At 40.6% G+C, this 20,042-nt stretch overlaps 2 protein-coding genes across 2 annotated transcripts in view; one reads left to right on the forward strand and one right to left on the reverse strand.

Moving 5' to 3' along the window:
* ITPR2 (inositol 1,4,5-trisphosphate receptor type 2) overlaps nucleotides 1–20,042 on the reverse strand; it is an 838,078-nt gene that overhangs the window by 754,440 nt on the left and 63,596 nt on the right. The gene's annotated exons all lie outside the window — the stretch shown is intronic.
* STK38L (serine/threonine kinase 38 like) overlaps nucleotides 1,420–20,042 on the forward strand; it is a 76,592-nt gene continuing 57,969 nt past the window's right edge. The window contains exon 1 of the mRNA XM_081820503.1: nucleotides 1,420–1,527. The gene's annotated coding sequence lies outside the window, so the exon portion shown is untranslated. The remainder of the gene's footprint in view (nucleotides 1,528–20,042) is intronic.

Consider the following 20,042-nt stretch of genomic DNA (forward strand, 5'->3'; position numbering starts at 1 on the left):
TTAGAAACTGGAGGTCAAAGCTTTAGCCTCCATATTATCCTACTCTGATACCCTAGACTAGTCCATATTACTCCAGTGTTATGAAAAATGTATGGCATATTTGAAAGCATAAATTTGCTATAGAACACTCCATAAACTGTTCTCCATTCTACTCATTTGAATTAATATATGTATGTGTGTGGTGGAGGGAGAGAGGTGTGGAGGGAGAGAAGTGTACAGGCCTCTGTCAAGCATGTTTGATCACAATTAAACCTCCTTATACTCGTATATGGCAATTGTTATTTGAGTCTCAAAAGGACCATATATCAGTGGAACTGATTTCCTCAGGAATACACTAATTACCAAAGCAGTGCTTTTTCTGTTACCAAGCTATATATGAGAAAGCACAGGGTGTAAAAAAAGAGAGAGAGAGAGAAGTGATGTCATGATGCTTCCCTACCTCTTTTGCATCTATCACTTCCTCTTGGTGAAACTAAAGATAATTGTTTTCTGCAAGCACAATACCAGCTTTACATATTGTCTTAGTAGTCTCTAAAAGCCAAGGGTATTTTGTAACACCTCCAATATTCAGATCGAAGATAAATTTGTTGACAATAATTGGGAACGATTCTCTTATTTGGTTTGCCCAGTAACTTTTTTCTCCAAAGTCAAATGCATCATCTTCACAAAGCCGTCCCTTTTGAGTCATACTGCAGGGATTTTCCTCCTAGTTCTCAGATCCTACGTAAAGCAGCCCAGTACTATCAGTTATTTTAGATTTTCCAAGACAACCTAAGCAAGTTTTTCGTGAATGCCTCCAAGTTTTTTGTGGCTTTTCCAAATTTGAATCCCTTTCAAGTCTTTGCAGTAGAGTCACGGTGAGATGGAAAAGGGTCAAGGAACCCGGTGGCTTCTAGATCCCACAGCTACTGATTAAGCAAGTTGGTCAGCCAAACCATCTTTGTTGACCACCCTTTCCTAATCTGCAAAATGGGTGGATTCGTGGGGATTATCTCTAAACCCCTTTCCATTTCTTTGCATTACATTGTGACTTATTCTTTGCATTCTTTGCATTCCATTGTGAAGTATTAAGAAAAACTCTGTCACTTAGGACACGTGACTAATGGCAACACACTGGGCACTCTTACAAGAACCAGCTGTGGACCGGCTTTGAATAGAGAAGAGGTAAGTGAGGTGAGGTTGATGAACGAGGGAAGTAGTGACTGTCCAGTCCACTCCTCCAGGGCCATCAAGAATTCACCAGGAGTAGGTGGGTGGGGCAGACGAGCGGGCGTTGACGACAGAAGGCTACTTCCGGCTGTGGTGCGTATGACGTCAGGGCCGAGTCTGACAGGCCCAGCCACCGAGAAGCCGAGGAAGGAGGGCTCGCGAGAGTTCAGTAAGGCCGCCCCGAGATTCCGGCGCGGCCGCGGGTGCCACCTCCCGGGGGCGGGGCGAGGGCGGAGCGGGCAAAAGGGAGCGGACGGGCCCCGGACCGGCTGCGGTCCGTGCGGAGGCTGAGCCGGCCGGGGGCGCGACCGGAGGCAGGTGAGTACGCGGATGCGGCGCGCGGCGGCCGCGGCTGAGGGGCACCGCTGGCTGCGCCGGCCCCAACTCTGTGTGCAGGAGCCGGAGGAGATCTTCTGTGTCTTTGGGTGTCCAGGGACAGCCGGGCTAATGTCGGGGCTGGCAATGTCTCCAGTGAAGCTCCAGCGACGGCCTTGGCCCTCTTGTTCCCCGAGGGGCTACTAGCCCCCAGTCCCCGGAGAGGTAGCCCCGGGCCCCAGGAGGAATCTTTGTGCTTCCCTGCTCCTCTCCCCTTCCACTCCTCGGCCCCCGAGCACCCGGATCCCGGTCCCTGCCTGGGCTTCATAAACAATAACAAATGTCGCGGAACCTCTCCTGGTACCCCCCGCTCGCCCGTCCCGTGCCCTCCAGCCGATGTCACCGAGAAGAAGGATTCTAGGCATGGCTCAAATTGTGGGGGCTGCTTGTGTACCATTCCTAAAAACTGATGCGTCAGATTGCTAAACATTTCTCAGATCGACACAGTAAAGCCTCCCAGCTCCCAGAAGCACGGAGTGTTCAAACACCGGTCTCAAAAATCTGTCCCTACCCCTGGCACCGTAGACCCTCTTTTCAATATCATTTTCTCCCACTCCCTTTTTTTCTCTTTACTGTCGGGGGCAAACGAGTGGTTGTTTGGTAAGGGAATAGGAAAGGTTGTACCCGATCGAGTAGGAGACGTTTCATCTTTAAAAAGTTATCAGGTTGACAGCAAAGGAACAAACTTTATTTTCAAAACCAGTAGCCTCCCCGTTTACTGATGCTGCTTTTGTTTTGTGGGAGCCCTTTTCGTGTTGCAAGTTGGGAGGAAGGATATTAAAAGAAATGGGGGAGGAGGGGCGGGAAGAGCTGGAGGTGCTGGAAGTGGTGGCTTGTCCAAAAACTGTGATGCTGTTGTTCTCACTGGGTAAAATGCAGAACCAACGCTCTTGTGGGTTTCACATAACTTGTGATGAGTTTTGATAGAAGCCAGTTACTCGGAAAAGGCGTCAGTATTAGCTTTCTTACGGCTAACGTCTGAGAAAACAACTCCTAAGAGTTTTAATTTATGCTCTTAAGTGTTTTAATTTATGCCTCCTGGTTGTAAGATGGGAGTGAGACCTTGTCTTTTAGGGGGTAGGGGTGGGGGGCTTAACTTGTCAGGTCTCCCTACTTTAGGGCGGGATCTATTGTTGCTTAAGCCCAATTTTACTTATCCAGTGCAGATTTTTTGTCTCAGTCATATATGTATATAAGATACTGGGAACCTCTTTGTGTTTGACTGACCTTTCTTTGTATGCCTCAGGATATATAAAACAGTTAAGTTTACTATACTCTACCCAGTAGCTGAGAGGTATTATAGGTGAATTAGCCACCATTGGGACTATTTGAGGAAGAGAAATTAGTTCAAAATATGTTAAATTGTGATTACATTTGTTCATTGCATGGGTTCATTAAAGTACTTTTGTGTGAAAAATCCTGATCTAAAATATATATATATATATTGGTTTGATGTGGCGTAGCTTTGTGTTTTTCTCCTGGTTAAGATGGCTGATAATGTTTTCCATTTGGCTGGGTTGTGTTTAGGATGAGAAATAAATTGGGTGTAGCTTTTGTACTCCTTTGAAAGGCCCTGCCACTGAGGAATGAAAAAAATTAGACTTGGAAAAGCCACATTAAATGGGTGCAATTCTTCTTCAGCTTTCTGTTTTTTAGTTTGTTTTAAAATGAGTCGAATAGAGACTAGGAAAATTTGTGCAAATGAATAGGTGTCCTCAGCAGTTTTTATGCTGAAAAATTAATTTCAAAAGGCAGGACACTATAAAAACAAAGGAAAATTTGTAGAAAATGCACTCAATTCAGCCATTTGTTTTCAGAAAAGTTCTGTTCTCTCACAGTAAGGGCCACATCATTGTGTGAGCGAAGTTGGGTAATACTTTAGAAAGTGCTTTCCCAGTGATCCGGAATAAGTTGGAGGCTTGTTTTGTGTGTGTATGTGGGGGCGGGGGGGGGGCACTTTTTTTAAGAGGGAAAGAGGGCACAAATCAAAGCCAGAAAGATTTGCATCTCAATGTAATGTTAAAATGATTTTATTTTACATAAATAGTGTAGGGTGAATCAAGCAAGCATACTGTCTTCTAGCATCCCAGGATTACATTAAAATCAGCAGATGGGCAAGTTATGATTAGGTTAGACTTGACATATGCAGAAAGTATGCTACTGTATTTTTATATTAAAAGTACCATAGGCTTTTTTGAATGAAATAATGCAAGTAAGCTTGTAGGCATAAGAAATTTTTAAAAAATAAATTAGTTTAAGAAAATATCCTTAACAGTTTAAACAAATTAATCCTTACCTCCCTCCCTCTCCCCACAAAATTTCGTTTAAGTATTAAGAGATCTTATTTAGCAAGGTAAGATCGGTATTTAAGTGCGCTGGTTACATAAATCGCCTGTCTCCAGGTAAAGGTTTGCTAATTGACAGGGTATGATTTTTCAGAACCTTTAGAGAGAGGGAAAAGAAGGACAACAGTGAACAATATTTGCTGTCTGGTGCAGTCAGATGAACTGTAGTCTCTTATCTTCAGAGAGGTACAATCTAATGGGAGGGAAATGTACCCAAATAACTGTAATACACATGCATTCTGTGGAGAAGCCTAGGAGGGAGGGTTTAAATTCTACTAGATCAATTAAGGAAGGTTTTGAGTAGGGAAAGGCATCTGTATAGATGATTTGGATGATCTAGGCATGATAATCATAATAAGTAAACACTTTATATAATGCTGATTGCTGCCAAAACCTTACATGTACTAATTTACTTGGGTTTAATTCCTATAACAACCATACGGAGTAGGTATTTTTTATTATTCCCATTTTGCAGACAGAGTAAGTGAGGTACCAAGACCAGATAACTAGAAAATGATAGAACAGGGGTTCCAACCCAAACATTCTGGCTTATACCTGTGTCCTTGTGCTTAATCTCTATCCTTATTTTCTCTTCCATTCTTGATGGTCTTTTTCAAAAAAATTGATTTAGGAAAATACATTTCTCTGGCACATAGATTTAGGGCTCAATTTTCTAGAAAGAGCTTCAAAATAAACAACACCCAAGTAAGTAAGTTATTTTTGGAATGTTAGATAATCAATTTCAAAAAGTTGCTCTTGGTGCAAATTAAATGTAACCATTGTGTGGGACTCTTGATAAATTTGACTTATTACCTAGTACCATACCCATAGGATTTAGAAATGAGAAATTGTAATTAAATTAACTCTTTTGCCTAATGGAATGTTTGAATCACTGTATATTTTGGCTTGTAATTTAAAAAAATCACTTGGCCCTTGGGTATTTTTTGGATTGAATTGTGAAGTTGGAATTTAGTTAATGATTGGTAGTCTCGGCCCTTTTAGTTTTTATTTCCACGAATAGCTAAATATATTATGCCTGCAGGGTTTTTTTTTTTTTTTTTTAAAGATTTTACTTTTAAGCAATCTCTACAGACCCAACGCAGGGCTCGAACTCACAACCCCACAATCGAGTTGCATGGTCTACTGACTGAGCCAGCCAGGCGCCCCACGAATCAGGGTTTTGAATAGAGTGTTGTACATGTATAAAGTGAGAGAAGTTCAATCACTGATACTTTCTGTTAGGGCACCTTTGAGAGCTCTTTTGGGATTGTAAAATAAAAGGTGCCATCGAAATGCACTGTGCCTCCTATAGACCTACTCAGTAAATGCTTCCTTATTGAATGAATGGTGCAAATGATTTTATTAATGAACTTTCAAGTATAGTTCACATTTGTTATTGGTTATCAAAGTACTGGGATCACAATAAACGCAACTGGATTTAAAGTTTAGGAGAGAAAGTGTGTCTCGGCAGTGGTTGGGTACTGTCTATCAAGATGCAGACTCTTCAGCTCCCTTGTCTGTGTCCTGATTGACCAAACTCATAATAGAGTTCCAGAGGCACATTTTCTGAGGTTGAATATAGTAAGTGTTCTCTCCTTGTCTGAGTCAGGTAGAGTGTAGAAAACCCCCACAGTAGGTAATTTATGGTTGATGAGCTTAAAACCCAATAGGAGGGGCGCCTGGGTGGCTCAGTTATTAAGCGTCTGCCTTCGGCTCGGGTCATGATCCAAAAAAAAAAACCACCTAATAAGAAAAGTAGAAGAACTAAAGCCAGTATTTAAAGCTCATATATGTATATTATTACAATTAGACAAAAGTGGCAAAACAAATTTAAATATATATGTATTTGTAGATACATATGTATGTATTTTTACACAGCTTAAATTAATAGTGATGGCGTATTATTTCCATTTACCATCACCTGATTGACAAAATTTTTAGGATCTTCAGCCCATAATTTCATGCAGATACTTTTAAAAAAATTTATTTTTTATAAAATATTTTATTAGAGAGAGAGAGCACGGGGGGAGGGGCAGAGGGAGAGGAAGAGAGAGAATCTTAAGCCACACCCATTGTGGAGACCGACTATGGCTCTGTCTGCAGCCCTGACGACCTGACCTGAGCTGAAATCAAGGGTCGGAAGCTTAACTGACTGAGCCGCCCAGGTGCCCCTCATGCACATACTCATAAGACAATTATGCTTTGTTACAAAAAAAAGTTAACATTTCTCTAAGTACAGGTTTGGTTTTGAAAGGTTATTCTTAGTAAAGAGGAGTGTGATCTGGTGCCTTAGAGGGAAACCAGATTTACTCTCACCTCCTTGCTGGTAGAAATTTTAGAGCAGCTTTTCCCAGAATAGACTAGTTTTGTCTGTGTTGAACATCCAATGAGACAGGTAGCTTCCCTCTTAGATGATGTCTGCACAGGTCTTAGAGAAGATCTTAGCAGTGACAGGTCATATGGTGAGCTAACCATTCACACTGAGTTGGGTAAATTCAAAAAGGCCTCGAACTTTGGCCGTTTGCGATAGGAGCACTTCTGCAATGCTCAGCTTTTAAACTGTTCAGCAAACTCCTTGCCTTCTCCTGAACTAACACCAGACCAGTTGACAACCCAAACTGATGTTGATTCTCTGGCCACACATGCAGCTTTCTTGTCTTCCTTGTCTTTTGCTGATTCTTACTGATTCCACAGGTATAGACTTTGTTACAACTTACACAAGTCTGATCCCGTATATACAGGCAGCATCCAGTGTTTTCCTCCCTCTGATATCTCTTACCTTTCCCCTTGTTTTCTTACCTTTTATAATTACTTGCTATCTCTACATCTGATTCCTAATTTTGGAACACTTTCCTTGCTTTTGCAGTTACTGAAGATGATGGAGTTAAAAATATTTAACACCTAAAATCAGCCACAAATACAACAACTTCCCCCGAATAAAGAACAAGATGACAGAAACCTAAATGACTGTGCATGGTTGTTAATGCCATCTATTTTTGGCAAGCAGAGTTGGTGTGCCTTTGCTGTGGAGCCTAGCTTTCATTCTGTCTAGGAAAAGTTAAAAAATTGAAAGTTTGGAAACAGGCTTCTGTACACATCAATAAGCACTTTCTTTTGGGGGGGTCCTGCTCTCTCTCCATGTGGTCATTGCTATTCTGCGTTTATGACTTTGAGGTTTTGGCTATAGTTCTGTAGATTCTTCAGCAATCCTGGAGACACAGTACGTCATTTGTACATTTAATATGAAAAATGCTTTGTGTAATCTATGTTTCTCAAACTTTGTATCCCAACAGGAATTTATAGATTTAGCTCTCTGTCACCTTCCCTTCTGACATGTTCTTGGCTCTTTTTTCTTCCTGAATGTCACCAGTCAGTGTACAGGTCTAATAATAATTTTATCAACAACAGTAATCACTCACTTATCACTTACTCTGTATAAGACATAACGCTAAGGACTGTATATTAATATCATCTCATTTAATCCCTGCGGCAACCTTATGAGTTATTATTTCTGCTTACACATGAGGAAACTGTAGTCTTTGGAGAAGTGACCAGGGTCATGTGGGTAGATAGTAAGTGATGGAGTTAGAACTCGATCCCTGAGATCCAGTTTGCTTTCTCTTGTATTGCTTTACTTTATTTAAAAAATGTCTCCTCTGCTGTTTAATTTACTTCCTTCTTCTCGTCCCACCTGAGTTTTCTTTCTTCCCTTCCTCCCATTTTTAGGAATTATTTACAGTTTTGCATGTCAAACATAAATCTTTTTAGGAGAAGTATACAGAAATAATTCAGCTCAACTCCTATTTCCTGTATAGGGGGACTTGCTCTTAGAGAGAGCTTATTGTAAGAATACTAGTTATAGCACCTTATATTGGTATTGTGCTTTAGAATTTCCTAAAGCATTTTTTTTTTTCACATATCCTCCTAGAAATCCTCCCTATAACTCAGGTCCTTAGATTAAGAGCTGCTACAGGCACTTTCCTAAGGACTGTGCAAAATAAGTTGATGAGACACAGTTCTTGCCCTCAGCAATTTTAATGCTGAAATAAATGATATAACCAAATGTTCTGACTTCAAGCCAATTAAGAGCAGGTAAATATCATTACAGCACAGCATTTTCTTAAAGGGTGTTATAGTTTTGAGATTTGAGCTTCCTTTTTGGTCGAAATTGAGAAGTTGCAATTTTAGTTCTGCATTTTAAATCAAATTTCAAAGTCCTCCATTCTTGTGATTCAGGTGAATGGTGGTTAAGTTGCTGCCTGCCTCATCCTGCATAAAACTGTGGCATTTGACTAAAAGGATTACAGTGAAGGAATGGGGTGGAGGGAGGACAGATAATCATGTCAAAGGTGAAATTGGAGAAATGGAGATCCTAACAAGGGCTTGATGAAGTATCTTAAAGTGTCACTATTGTAGGAAATTGGATGTCAACTTTAGAGAATGGACAGGCTACATGTATTGAACTCTGGCAAGTTGTATTATTTGAGAGATCGCAGAGCTTATTCAATGATCTGTCTTTAAAAAAGTGTATCTTGTGCCAGTATCTTGTTTTACTAAATTTAATTTTTACTAAACTGGGTATTTTTTCTTAGTTAAGCGTTTGCCCCTTGAGTTGGTTCCAGGGTGGAACACCACTGTTTGCGCTTCCCCGGTTTTGGGTATTTGTCAGCAGAGGCTGGTCGCCTGGTCTATAGCGCTAGGGAGTTGCCTTTTGTTGTGTTTTTACAATAGAGAGCCATTTCATCTGCACGCATCTTTCAGATCTGGTTGAGGATATTCTCCATATGTCCACTATTATCTAGCCAAACCAAAAAGACTTTTTCTATTTTTGTGGCTAGAGTGGAAGAATTTCCATCTGAATTGCATGTATTTGGCCCATCGATGTTCTTAATGCTGGCAAATCCTAAAGGAATCACAGACTCATAATGTTTTAGTGAGGTTAATCATCATAATTCAACATTTATCGTCTATTTGCAGGGCACCGTATGAGGTACCGTGGCAAAATAGAGATGAGTATAATATATTGCCCTTCCACACAGAAAGGCTCCATCCAGCAAGAGACATAATGTATGGGTACAAATAACTGTAATTTAAACAGAAAGTGATACGTGAGTGACAGGGCGCTGTGGGAGCAGAGGAAGGAGGGATTGCTTCTGGCCGGAGAGATTAGGAAGGCTTCCCATATAAAGTGAAATATGAATTGGCTATTTAAGAGTGAAGGTCAGGCCAGGCAGAGGGATTAGCATGAATTGGATATATCTCTGTAACACCTGATAAATTATATGTTAATTATTTACTTCTGTCTCTGCCCTGTTGGATTTAAGCCCACTGAGCTTTGAGGATGGTGTGTTTCAGAAAGCTTTTCATTCTTGCATCATCCGCTGTTCAACCTGGTACCTTTAATTAAATTCATACTTTAGTAACATTACAGTGGCAGTAGTGTCTTTGGACTGGATTCGAGGGAAGAGGGACCAGAAATGAGAAGACCACTGAAGAGACTATTTTTATTTATTTTTAAATTTTCTTTGAGTATAGTTGACACACGATGTTACGTTAGTTTCAGGTGTACAACATAGTGATTCAACTTCTCTATGTGCTATGCTCACCACCAGTGTAGCTACCTAACCTCTCACCAACACAATGCTATTACAGTATCACTGACTATGTCCCCTATGCTGTGTGTTACATCCCCATGACTTACTCATTTCCTAACTGGAAGCCTGTGCCTCCCACTCCCCTTCACCCATTTTGCCCAGCCCCGCCCCTCCCCTCTGGCAACCATCGGTTTGTTCTCTGTTTTTATAGGCCTGATGCCACTTTTTGTTTATTCATTTGTTTTGTTTTTTCTAGATTCCACATATGAAGGAAATCCTATGGTATTTGTCTTTCTCAATCTGACTTGTTTTGCGTGGCATAATGTCCTCTAGGTCCATCCATATTGCAGATGGCGTGATCTCATCCTTTTTTTATGACTGACTAATATTCCATCGTATAGATACACGACATCTTCTTCATCCATTTATCTATGGATGGACACTTAGGTTGCTTCCATATCTTGGCTATTGTAAGTAATGCTGCAGTAAACATAGGCGTGCATGTATCTTTCTAAATTTGTGTTTTTGTTTTGAAGAGACTAAATGATCTAGGAGATAGATAATAAAGTTCTAAACTAGGTGGGATTGGAAAAGAGAGACTTGGCATGGATGATTGTTGCTCCTCCATCTTGAGACCTAGGAAGTTCTTTCACTGTGTGAATTACCTGTGAGGTACATGTCATGTGCCAGGAGATACAGTGATGGAAGGACATGGTGCTCCCTCAGGCAGCAGGCAGGGAACTAGAGAGCCACACTCGCAGTGTCGACACGATTGCAATAGCACATAGCTGTTACAATGAAGGAGCAGAAGGAGGGGCAGCTAAGGAAAAGGTGCACCTATTTGGGAAAATCAGAGAAGACTTCCAGGGAGGTGGTAGTGTGTGAGCTTAGATTTGAAGGGTGAGTAGGAGTTTTTCAGGCCAAAAAGCAGCAGGAGGACATGATAGCATAGAGATCTAAGAGACTGTGTTATTTTAGTGTTGGGACGTGAGGCTAGTAGGAAAAATGGACTTATGTTAATAAAATAGGATTTTATTTGCCATGCTTTTTTTAAGTCTTCTTTTTTAAAGATTTTATTTATTTCAGAGAGAGAGAGTGCGCGCTTGCACATGACCAGGGGGAGGGGCAGAGGGAGAGGGAGAAGCAGGCTTCCGCGGAGCAGGGAGCCCGATGCAGGGCTCGATCCCGGGACCCTGGGATCATGACCTGAGCCGAAGGCAGATGCTTAACGACTGAGCCACCCAGGCGCCCCTGCTATGGTGTTTTTTTTTTTTTTTTTAATCCAGCTCTAGCACTCTGAGCTTTTGTAAGGAAGCATTTCTGTTGCCTCTTACAGCCTAGTTGGAAGTACCTGCTGTGCTTCGCACTCCCAGCCTGCAAGTATACTGCCAGTAATAAATTGTCTCTTGCTTCCATTTTGTGAAATTAAATAGAAAAGGTAATGAATGATACCAATAGCCAGAGAGACAGAGGGGAAAAAGCGATCCACTGAAAATTTTTTCTCTGATGAATGCCCAGAACCACTAGGGTTGTCTTATAAAGAGAATACAGCATCAGCGCACAGCTTCAAGAGCACTTGATTCGAGGGAGGGGATTGTGGTAGGAACACAGTTGTTTACCTTTCCCATAAAGTTTTATGGAACCCGTGCAAATTTCCCTGAACTGTAATATCGAGTGCTAAAGTCCCTTTGTTCTGGTTCTAGCCTTGGTTTTTTGTTTTTTTTTTTTTCATCTTCTCTACTCTGACCCTTACTATACTTTATAACTTAGCATGACTTAAACTTTAAATGGTGTCAAACATGGACTCTAGTTTACTCCCCTCCCATCTTTTCTGGGCATTCCGAAACCTGCCTTGAGGGCACCCTCTGCCCCTTCCCCCCTTCATGCCCTTCCTCTCTTTTCTCTCTGTGTCCCTTTCTCCTTTTCTTTCTCTCAAAATAAATAAATAAAATCTCTAAAAAAAAAAAAAAAAGAAAGAAAGAAAGAGACCTGCATTGGCAGATCATGATTCTGAACTATGTGTATGTAATCTATATTAGACAGCCAGAGCTAGGAAGCTGGGTTTCTTTTTCACATAGGTTTCTTTTCTAGAGCCATTTATTCTGCTTTGTGAATTGAGCCACTGAAACAGAGTATAGTTGTTTTCTAAGGACAACCAAAAAGTCAATTAGAATTATATCCACTGTATTCTAGGCTGGGACTTGGCTGCTCTGTTAGCTTTAGTGCCTTTAGCGGTAATAATAAAAGTTTCTGGGCACTACTACGAGGAAAGTGAAAGAGAAGAGGGACAAGAAAAAGAAGGCTTGCAGAGTATCGTGGGAGGCATAGGGTGGGAGCTGGAGAAAAGGTTAAAAGGGGTCAAATACCTCTGACACCTGTTCCAGGTGCCACTTAGCAGGACGTGTGTCATATTTTAAGATTAAGTTGAACCGCCAGTAGTCATGTCTGAAAATATGCTGGGTGTATTGTTATGCCAAAAACGACAGTTTGTTTTAATCAAATATTTCTGGAGTTAATAAAAACAAAATTTGTCTATATACCTGTGCCTCTGTTTTAGTATTAAGTAGAAAAGGAAACAGAAACCAGCACATTTTAAATATTAGTCAAAGTTACAGGTACATTTCTGAAAGGTAGTAAAACATTTAAGGTTTAAACACACAGATTATGTATATAGCCCCCATCAGGCAGAGGTGGTAGAAAGGGAAGGGAAGCGTAAGTAGGAACATGTGGTTGGATAAAACTGCATTTTAAAACTACTCAGATAACTGGACCCACAGAAGGAAAAATAGGGTAAGAAATTAGATCTAGAGTGTGGTCTCCTGTCCAGGTAAACCAAGTATGTTTCACTTCCAGGAAACAAGAAGCTTTAATTCTTCAAAACGTTTTTCCGTGACTGGCTAACAAAGCAAAAGAATAAGAGTAAGCACAATTTTAGTGTTTCTGTAATGGTGAAGTTATTTCTCAGATTGTGAGAAATACTGGATTGAATGAAAGTCTCTGGCTCATGCTCAGAGCTGAAAGCTGCTGTAGAGGTCAGATTCTCTACTGTGCGTTCCCTCTAATCCTTGACAAGTAGACAGCTCGTCTTTGTCTACATATTTTAGTTCCTTGCTAGAGGCAAGGAATTCAGCAGTTTACAGGATACCTAACTTTCATTCCTTTCAGTGGCTGGTGTTCTCCAGCCTTCTGCCCCCTATCCTCTTTTCTTCTCCCTCCACATGCTCTGGTTGCTGGATGATCTCATGTGCCCTGATGTCATTAGGGACCACTCTGTCATGATCACCTCCAAATCTGTATATTTTGCTCAGACCTTTTCTGAGCCTGGGACTCCGTTGTCCATCCCTTTCCTAGCGTATTTAATATTTAAGGTGTAGACCTCACTTTTCCAGCTCCATAAATGTGAATTGTTTGTGTGTGTCCAGAAATAATCAGGAGTATGGAAATCTACTTACGTTTAGCAAGTGACCAAGAGACCGCTATATAAACACAAGAATGCCAATTAATGAACTTATTAATATAACTGTGGGTAGAATGGAAGCATGCATCATTTGGTCAGTACACTGTCACCCACTAGGACAGCCTTCATGGGAAGCGTCACTAAGCCATGATAGCCTGATGGAGCATCTTTTTTTTTTTTTTTTAAAGATTTTATTTATTTATTTGACAGAGAGAGACATAGTGAGAGCAGGAACACAAGCAGGGGGAGTAGTAGAGGGAGAAGCAGGCTTCCTGCGGATCAGGGAGCCCGATGCGGGACTCGATCCCAGGACCCTGGGATCATGTCCTGAGCCGAAGGCAGACGCTTAACGGCTGAGCCACCCAGGTGCCCCTGGAGCGTCTTTTTTATAAGGATGCATCTGCCCACTGCTGTTCTGGATATGGGCAGCCCATTTTAATCTCGGACAGTGTTAGAGGAACACAGGCAAAATCTTGCATGTTAAACTCCTACTTTCTTCCCCCCAGATTAATTTAACAGTGTTCCGTTAACACAGTTTCTTTAGCCAGAAGAAAACAAAATTGACAAGATTTCAGCTTTCTTTTCTTTCTTTCTTTCTTTTTTTTAAAGATTTCTTTATTTATTTTAGAGAGGGGGGGGAGAAAACATGAGCGGGAGGGGCAGAGGGAGAGAGAATCTCAAGCAGACTCTGTGCTAAGCATGGAGACCAATGTGGGGCTTGATCCCACGACCCTGAGATCATGACCGGAGCCGAAACCAAGAGTCGGACACTTAACTGAGACACCCAGGTGCCCCACAAGGTTTCAGCTTTCTTAATTCACATTCTAATCCTGCCTCCCAGAAACTAGACCCTGTTCACTTTTGATTGGTGTGGGTATTCCAGATACTTTCAGCCACACATTTTTTTTTGAATTACGTATATTGATAGCTAATTTCTACTGCTCTATTTGATTCATGTTGATATTAGTCCTAGAGGGTGATTTAATTTTCAGATTATGCATTTTGCTTTGTCCCTTTGTACTGGCTATAAGCATTGCCAAATATTGCAAAGTTCTCCAGTTATGAGCTAACCAATACAGTGTACAGTATGACATTCACCTTCCTTGTTCTTGAACTTTTATGTCTATTAGCTTAGCCTAATATTAAGATTGCATAAGTTTTGGGGATAGCCATTTCGCATTTTTAATTTATGTCAAGTTTTGTTCAACAAAAATCTTTAGTTGTTCTTCATGTATATAACAGTTTGTCACCATTTATGATAGCATTTAGTTTTTTTGAATCCAAATATAATTCTTTACCTTTTCTCTGTTAAATTTCATTGGTTAAAGTTAATCTTCTGTTAACATTGTTTTGGATTTTGACTCCACTGTGATCCTTTTTTTTTTTTTTTTAAGATTTTATTTATTTATTTGAGACAGAGAATGAGAGAGAGCACATGAGAGGGAGGAGGGTCAGAGGGAGAAGCAGACTCCCCGCCGAGCAGGGAGCCCGATGCGGGACTCGATCCCGGGACTCCAGGATCATGACCTGAGCCGAAGGCAGTCGCTTAACCAACTGAGCCACCCAGGCACCCTCCACTGTGACCCTTTTGATTATTCTCTCCAGATTCCAGTTTGGGTTAAGGACTTTGAAAAGGATACATCTGATAAGGTCAGAACTTTATCCAGTTCATTGATAATGTAATTGCCTAAGCCCAGCGAGTCTTGAAGAACTTACTTAAGAGCACTCTGAGTTTTGTTGCTTAATCAGTTATAAACATATCTGATACTCAGCCCATTTTTCTTCATCTTTCTCCCTTCCTCCTGCTAAAAAAAATTGGGGAGTGGGGCTTGATCAGTACCTTTCAGAGTCAGAGATTATTTGTCCTTTAGATTCGCCAACAAAAGAAATAAACTTACTTGGCAAGACTTGTTCCTCCTGAATCCGTGTGGATTTTTGGTGATCACCCATCTTTGTCTGTTCAGAAGCCATCTGCTTTATTATCTGTTCTAGAATTTTCCTCAGGCTGGATGATAAGCACAACAATGAGTGTTTTGTAACGTTTTGTAACGTCCATGTTCTTTTGTAATGTTCATGTTCTTTCCTCATTTTGAAAGATGGGGCAGTTTGTCTCTTGTCTTTAGTGCAGCTCTCTGGTACTCAGTTCTTCCGAGTACTTAGAGCACGTGGGTCTGAGATACGCAAACCGATCAGTTGGTCGGGTGAGAAGATTTGCAGGGCATTGGGGGCAGTTGTCTTATGGCCTCCTGTGTCCTGGGCTTCGGCTCCCTGGTTGGGCATCCACATTTGGCCTCTGTTTCCCACCCTCTGCTAAGAAGAGAGGTGGAGCTCTGCTGGTGGGTGGCAGGTGGGCACCCCACTGGGAGTTCTCCTCTATAACACAGGGCTTGTACCTCTCCAGCAAGGATGTCATAAAATAGAAATATGTAAATTAAAGGGGTACGCAAGTGTAATATTTTTAAAAAGCAAAACAGAAGTGGTTTTTCTTTCTTTCTTTTTTTTTTTTTGGTTCCTGTCCTACATTAACTACACCATTTCCCTGCACCAACTTACCCAGGCCAATTGCAAATTTTCCCTTCCAGGTGGAAATTCAGAAGCTGCTTTTTGTAGCCCTTGATGGGCTACAATTTCTTAAGTTCAGCTCATTGTGGGCGCATCTGGCTCCCTGACACCATCCTCTGTTTCTTTTATAGGCATCCATGTTATGTGTGCCTCCTCTCTGTTTCTCTTATCCGTGTCTTTAAAATCTAAGTTCATTGAGGAGCTCTTTGTGCAGCCGGTCTTTTCAGAAATCTTTCCCTTTTCTCTGTCATTAATCCCTTGCAGTTTATAACCAGAGTTCTGTTTTTTTATACCAAATCATTTTAAGTTTTACTTTTTTTCCACATGACTAGGATGAATAGGGGTAATTCTGTTTGGTTATACTTTTCTTGCCTCATGTTTTTCTGACTCCTTCTCTTTCTTTAATTCTCTCTCTCTCAGCTTTCTTTCATGGATACTTCTAGTGATATAATTTTAGGAATTATTTACTCTAAAACCTAGAAGTTTATTTAAGATTTTATTTATTTATTTTTGAGAGAGAGAGAGAAAGAGATCACGAGCGGGGAGAGGGGCAGAGGGAGAAGCAGACTCCCCACTGAGCAGTGAGCCTGATGCGGGGCTTGATCCCAGGACCCTGAGATCATGACCTGAGCTGAAGGCAGACGCTTAACGACTGAGCCACCCAGGTGTCCCTTCCCCCAGGTTTTGAAACCACTTTTACTCACCTCATTCAAACTTCCTTCTCAAGGGACACAAGAGACAAACTGCCCCATCTTTCAAAATGATGACCTTATTTAAGATGTTAATGCCTCCCTCAGTCCCTGCACTTTCTATTCCTTCCCCAACTAGAATGTAAGCTCCATAAGGGCAGGTGTTTTATGTCATCTGTGTCCTTACTGCCAAGAACAGTACCTGGCCTATAGTGGATGCTAGGTAAATATTAATCAAAACTAGTTTAACTAGAGTTGTATTCTTGAGAGCTTCCTAAAACATATCGTGCAGCTTTCCTTTTAAAGTCTCAGGCAAGATTTGCTTTTATTTTTGTGAACTTTCTGTAATTTGTGTTCTCGAATGTCCCACATTCCCAGCCATTGTAACAAAACTTCAAAATTGCTATCAGGTTTCCTAGTACTTCCATTTAGTCAACTAATTTCTTCCCATGGTCACATTCATACCTAGAATGTTTCTTTCCCTATTTGAGAGATGGAAGGCTTAGCAAGGCATTTATCGGATGCCTTGATTTTTAGCTGTGGAAGAATTCTAGCAGATATTCCAAAAGTTGAAGTCTCCATCACAGCTAGATTTATTTCTGTGTCAGCTTCAGTCTCTAGAATATTCCACATTGGCAATTCTTTATGCTCTACCTTTCTACCATTGCTCTATTCCAGTTCAGAGTCCTATCCCATCAAATCCCAGTGATGCTTAATGGTATTGTATTTACGTATTTGTAAAATGGTAATTTTCTTTCTTTAATACTTACATTCTGGGATTGTGTTCGCAGGAACCTAATACCACATTGTAGCTAATACCCTTCCCATTTGTTTTTCTGCAACAAATAATTTGCTAGACCTTTCTCACTGTCATTTTTTTTCAGAGCATGACCAGCTTCTTTCATATTTAAAATAATATCTAAACTTTTCCTACCTCTTTTTCGATTTTAAGCTTAAAATCCACTTGATCAATGAATCAAAATTACTTAGTGACTTCTGGGAATATATCCAAAGGAAACAAAAGCACCAACTCAAAGATGTCTGCACCCCCATGTTCATAGCAACATTATTTACAGTAGTCAAGACAACCTAAGCATCCATTGATAGATGAATGGATAGAGAAAATGTGTGTGGGGGCACCTGGATGGTGCAGATGGTTAAGCATCCAACTCTTGGTTTGGGCTCGGGTCATGATCTCAGGATTGTGAGATTGATCCTGGTGTCGGGCTCTGCACTCAGTGTGGAGTCTGCTTGGGTTTCTCTCTCCCTCTCCCTCTGCTCCTTCTCCCTGTGTGCTCTCTGTCTCAAATAAATATTTTTAAAAAATAGAAAAAAAAAATTGTGCGCACGTGCGCGCACATACATACACAAACAATGGAATATTATTCAGCCATTAAGAAAATGAGGAAATCCTACCATTTACAACAATATGGATGGACTTGAATGGTATTATGCTAAGTGAAACAAGTCAAACAGAGAAAGACAAATACATAGGATCTCACTTATATGTGGAATCTAAACCAAACCAAAACAAACTCATAGGAAAAAAGTGGTCAGATTTGTGCTTACCAGAGTTGGGGGGGAGGGGGAAGGATAGGAGAAAGGTGGTCAGAAGGTACAAACTTCCAGTTACAAGGTAAGTAAGTACTAGGAATGGAAGGTACACCATGACAACTGTGGCTAACACTGCTGTATGATATATAGGAAAGTTGTTGAAAGAGTAAATCCTAAGAGTTCCCATTACAAGGAGAAAAAAGTTTTCTTCTCTTGCTTTCTCTATTTATTGTATCTGTATGAGATGATGGATGCTAACTAAACTTTATAACAGTGATCATTTCACAATATATGTAAGTCACACCGTCATGCTGTATACCTTAAACTTACAGAGTGCTATATGTCAATGATATCTCAGTAAAATAGGAAAAAGATTACCTAGTGATTAGAAAAGGCTTTGGATCTACCATTTTAACTGTGTGGCCTGGAACAAATGAAATGACTTACGTCTCCTAAACTTGTTTTTGTATCTGTAAAAGGGGGAAGGGATGGGAGCTACAGTAAAATCATACCTTCTTCATAATATATTTAAATATTTTCATCCTTGTCTCAGAATTAAGTGACATGAAGATAATGATGATAAACTTTTATATTTGGTTTACTGTATTTGCCAGACATGGGTTTAAGGGCGTAATATATTAACATAGGGCATATCTCACCTTCAGTGTGTTTAGCATGTGCTCAGCCCACGGAAGCAGTCAGGAAATGCTAGCTCTCACTAGCCACAGCAGCAGTTCTCTGTGTGAACACATTCATTTCTTAGTTTTTGCAATGTAAAACATTAGCCAAGAGTCCGTTACAGATGCCTGTATGCTGAGCTGTGAATCAGGCATCCATATGCCATCATATCATCCTTTAACGCTGTCCAGTTGCTAAAAGAAAGCACAAGAACCGTCACAGTAATCCCTTCAAAAAACTTCTATTTTGGTGTTAAGGTCCAGACAATAATAATGCCTTTATTGACAACCAGGCATTATACTTTGAAATTGAATGCAAATTATTTCTTTAAATTTATTTGTTGTATTTATTTATTTATTTATTTTTTAAAGATTTTATTTATTTATTTGACAGAGAGAGACACAGCAAGAGAGGGAACACAAGCAGGGAGAGTGGGAGAGGGAGAAGCAGGCTTCCCGTGGAGCAGGGAGCCTGATGCGGGGCTCGATCCCAGGACCCTGGGATCATGACCTGAGCCGAAGGCAGACGCTTAACGACTGAGCCACCCAGGCGCCCCATTGTTTTATTTATTTTTTTTGAAGATTTTATTTATTGACACACAGAGAGAGAGAGAGCATAAGCAGGGGAGCGTCAGGCAGAGGCAGAGGGAGAAGCAGGCTCCCCGCTGAGCAGGGAGCCTGATGTGGGGCTCGATCCCGGGGCCCTGGGATCATGACGTGAGCCGAAGGCAGATGCTTAACTGACTGAGCCACCCAGGTGCCCCAAATTATTTCTTTAAATTTAAAGAAAAACTCCAACTTTTATAAACAGAAATGTTGTTGAAAACTGGTTTCTATAATTTATATTTAGTGAATTCCATATATGTTTTAATTGACTCGGCACAAAATGAGTAAGTTAAAATACCTCTTCTAAAAGGGAGAAAGCATTACAGAGATTATGCTAAGTGTTGATAGGTTAAGCATTCTAAAACATTACCTTTTCCATAGAAGAAAACTCATAAAGTCATTATTGAATAGTCAGGTTCTGAAGTAGCTCCTAATTTTATAATGATGTGGATATGTGTACTTAAAGTAGACTCAAACAAAATATTTGTTGTATATGAACTCTATTTTAATGTGATACTTTATATCCATTTCACCCTGTATTTAGGAAAGGTCAGATAATAAAAGATGATGTAGAAAGTCCTTTGAAGACTCTAAAGAACTTCATAAATATGGGCACTACTACTGTGCACATGAAAATATTTTTTAGTAGTTGGCAGTTACCATCTCTTAACCAGTAGCAGCATGGCACCTGAGATTTGCTGATTTATGTAATAGCATTTTATGAATAGGTGGGACTCTGCTCAGGTCTTTTGTTTTAATAGGCATTTCTCTTCGACGTTCACTGCAGTCAAAGCACTCTTTCAGAAGACCTAGCACCTATTCTCATGGAGAATAGAAGGTGTTTGAGATCCTCATTACTATCCCCTTGGAAGAGACTTCAAGAACCCCAATTATCATTCCCTAGAACTCTGTCTCTGTTGTTCCAGCTTTGGGACATGGGGACCCCCTGTCATCACTACAGTGTTATATCTAAT

The sequence above is a fragment of the Leptonychotes weddellii genome, chromosome 5 (genome assembly GCF_054177405.1).
Source record: "Leptonychotes weddellii isolate Sample4059 chromosome 5, ASM5417740v2, whole genome shotgun sequence".
NCBI classification, from domain to species: domain Eukaryota; kingdom Metazoa; phylum Chordata; class Mammalia; order Carnivora; family Phocidae; genus Leptonychotes; species Leptonychotes weddellii.